The sequence below is a fragment of the Mesitornis unicolor genome, unplaced genomic scaffold, assembly GCF_000695765.1.
Source record: "Mesitornis unicolor isolate BGI_N332 unplaced genomic scaffold, ASM69576v1 scaffold33582, whole genome shotgun sequence".
NCBI classification, from domain to species: domain Eukaryota; kingdom Metazoa; phylum Chordata; class Aves; order Mesitornithiformes; family Mesitornithidae; genus Mesitornis; species Mesitornis unicolor.
The window spans coordinates 14,476-17,757 of record NW_010171814.1 but is presented as its reverse complement, the minus strand read 5'-3'; positions in this window follow the sequence as shown (position 1 = coordinate 17,757).

The following is a 3,282-nucleotide window of genomic DNA, read 5'->3' as shown; positions in this document are numbered from 1 at the left end:
GGGGGGGTTGCCAGGGTGAATGCTTTCACGCAGGCTTGGCGCCGAGCAGCTGTAAGTGATTGGGATGTGCTTGTGTCTACAGGACGGCTGCTCTCAGTGGGCACAGCTGCAAGCGGGAGCTGCCTGTGAGCGCTGAATGCTGTTCTCACCTCAAAGGGCTCCTTACCTGCTGCTTCTGGCCTTTTTTTGTGACTGCGGCGCCTGCCTCCGGAGAGAACACTAATCTGTTTAAACTGAGCGTGAAGGAGGAGCTGCGGTGCTTTTGGGGGCACGGGAGGAAGTGGCACACGTTGCCCCTGCGCTGCTTTGTGCTCAGGCTGAGGTGTGCTCCTGGCTGCGGGCGGCTCCCGTCCCCATCGCCTGCTTTCAGCACCCGTCTGATGCGAGGGTTGCTCCTCCTGCTTACCTGGCTGCTGCAAGCTGAGTATCCAACTGCTTTATCTCTGGACTTGAACAATAAAACCGGTTGGCCAATAATTGGATTCCTCGTTGTTTGAGTGAACGTCAGGGTTAGCGATTGCGGTGCCTGATGCTGTGGTGTGGGGGTTTTCCTGTGCCCTCAGTTTACCCCTTTCCAGCAGCAGTTATTTCTGTGGGCTGGCCTGGTGTGGATCCTCATTTATCCACACCTCCCTCCCAAGGCTGCAGGGCCTCCTTCCACCTCTTCCCTGCAGGACAGTGAGTGAGCTGTGCCTGTCCCCAGGGTAGTGCAGGGCTGCAGTGGGATGGGGAGGTGCGAGGGAGTGGGGGGTTCCAGCACCACCACCACACAGCGGCTGCTCCAACCCCAGCACCGTGGGCTCTGCTCACTCCTGTGACCTGGAGCCCTTTGCACACCCTGGGGCTGCAGACTGGGTGAGGGCAGCACCCTGGGGCCCAGTACCTGCTCAGGTTTGAGGAAGCTGATGGCTGTCCAGGGTGACTGAACACTTCCCCTTGCACCTCCACAGCTCCAGCAGCAGCCACCTTCCCCCATTCTGAAGCCGGGCACCAGGAGCTCTGCCGTGGGTACCAAACTTCCCCAAAGCTCCGCTTCCACACGAAAAGCAAACTGAGGGCTGGAGCTGCCCATCTGCCTGGATGTGGGCACACCAGGGCCTGCCACAGCTGCTGGAAACCTGCAGTTGTAGAGGTCCAGAGGAAATGGCTGCATTCACTTTCTTTGACAGGACCTGAAGCCCCTCTGCCTGCTGTGCCCAGATGTACACATCCAATACAAGTTGGTCTGGACTGGAGAAGGGCGCAGTCCCGGGTGCATCCCCTCTGCTGGTGCCCCCCAGCCCCTGCAGACGAGCACAGGCTGGGTTTATTCCTTGTGTCTGGCTGGCCCAGCCCTGCTGTGAAGGCTGCTGTTGGGACAGGGAAGCAGCAGCAGCCAAGGCGGCTCCAGCCCCATCCTGCACCCCCAGGGCAGCCCCAGCACCCCAGCAGTGTGCTGTAGGCTGGTGTAACACACAGACCCATCAATCGGGGGCCTGTGAGGGGTTTAGGAGCCCACTGCAAACTGCAGAGCTGCTGCGACCCTGGCAGCAGCTTTTGCTACATGGTGCCCAGTCCAGATGCTGCCCCCAGAGCCACACTGACACTGGGCCAATGTTCAGGAGTGCATTTCTGGTACCAGCACCAAGAAATGCAGAGAGCAAGACCAGCCCAGCTGTGCTCCTCATAAGTTACTGCATGAACTTTCTCTGGCAGCACAGAGCTCGTAACTCAAGACAGTTGCAGGGTAGAAAAATCCGGCACTGTGGCCTCAGTGACCTGATAAAATCCTGCCTTGGTTTGTCTGAAGTTACAGCCATTTCCTACAGTCACTTCTCTCTGCAAAAGGAGCAATTTCAGTATCACCACTGCTACCGTCTCCAATAACAAGCTGAAAATCGCAGTCCCTGTTAATGGATCGGGTTCCAGGAGCAGAGGCGATGAAGACACTCGGAGAACAAACGCTCGTCAACAAAAGCGAGTTTATTTCTTAGCAGACTCAAGTCAGTACAGCATCACTTCTAACATCAACGCGTCCCAGGTCAAACTGAACAGATGCAGTCACTCGTGGTACCAAGAGGTGCTTTGTTCTCCTGCCCCGTGCACTCGCTCTGGCAGTGCTTCTGGTCATTTCGGTGACCAGAACTTACTCTGCTTTCTGCTACATTCTCATTCTGTTTCTTTCTGCATCATCCAATGACAATTACTGTGGTGTGGTTACACCTTGTGCACATCAGCATTTCCAGTAGGAGGAATACAGACATTAAAATATCAGGGTGTCCACGCAAGGACAGCTGAATAAATTTAATCCAGACATTATAAATGCGATGCTAGAAGTGTTAAAACCCCACCTGTCTCTCCTGAGCCACATAATACCAACATTTTGTATCAGGGAATAAGTTACTTGTGTTCCGTTCAGGTTAAGATCTGCAGGTGAACACCAAGTATTAAGAGCTGTCAAGAATGCAGACGTAAACCGAGAAGTCTAAAATATGACAACCAAATTTCAAACCAAACAAGTCAAAGAGGAACTTTAAGAAAACCTAAGTTTCAGAACTTTGTGATACCTCTTCCAATTCTAAAGTGAGGGTATTAAAAACAGCGCTCATCATTTCAGCTGCTGCACAGCTTTTGGAAGGACAGTCCTGTGTGCGTGTCGTATTTTGATTATGTTTAAATACTTTAAAACAGGCGCTCTTTCCTTCCCCCCAGCATGCCCAAATGATTTGAACACATTCAGTACATTGCACGGTTTCACACCAGCAATTTTGTCATAGCAGTAATTTATCAGAACCTGTTACATCTCCTTCACAAACTTACATTCTAAAATCTCAAATTCATAAATACTTATATTTTAAATATTTAGTTTTACATGAATACTGGGTATCCTTAGCAATTTTTTGCCTTCTGTTTCCAGGTATTAGTTTGATAAGGAAACCATTTTTGCACCACAATCTGATCCAATACTGACTGGACATCCCATTAGACTGCAGTCTTTAAGAATCATTATTTTAAAACCTCCTTCTTAAAGTACAACTAAAAGAAGTTATGGGGAGAGTTGTACACAGGGTTCACCTGCAGAAGTTAAATAACACCTTGACTATTAATTAATTAATCTGATTAAGTTAACATTCACCAGTTTGGCTTTACAATATTCAGACACTGCTTGTCATGTTAACAGTTTACGTAGAACCCAAGAGCCCTTAAAGCAAATTCAACTTCTCATCAAGACACAGCTTTAAATAGCAATAGCAGTAGCTCGAACTTCACGGATCACCAAAAGAATCAGCACGTCACCTCATA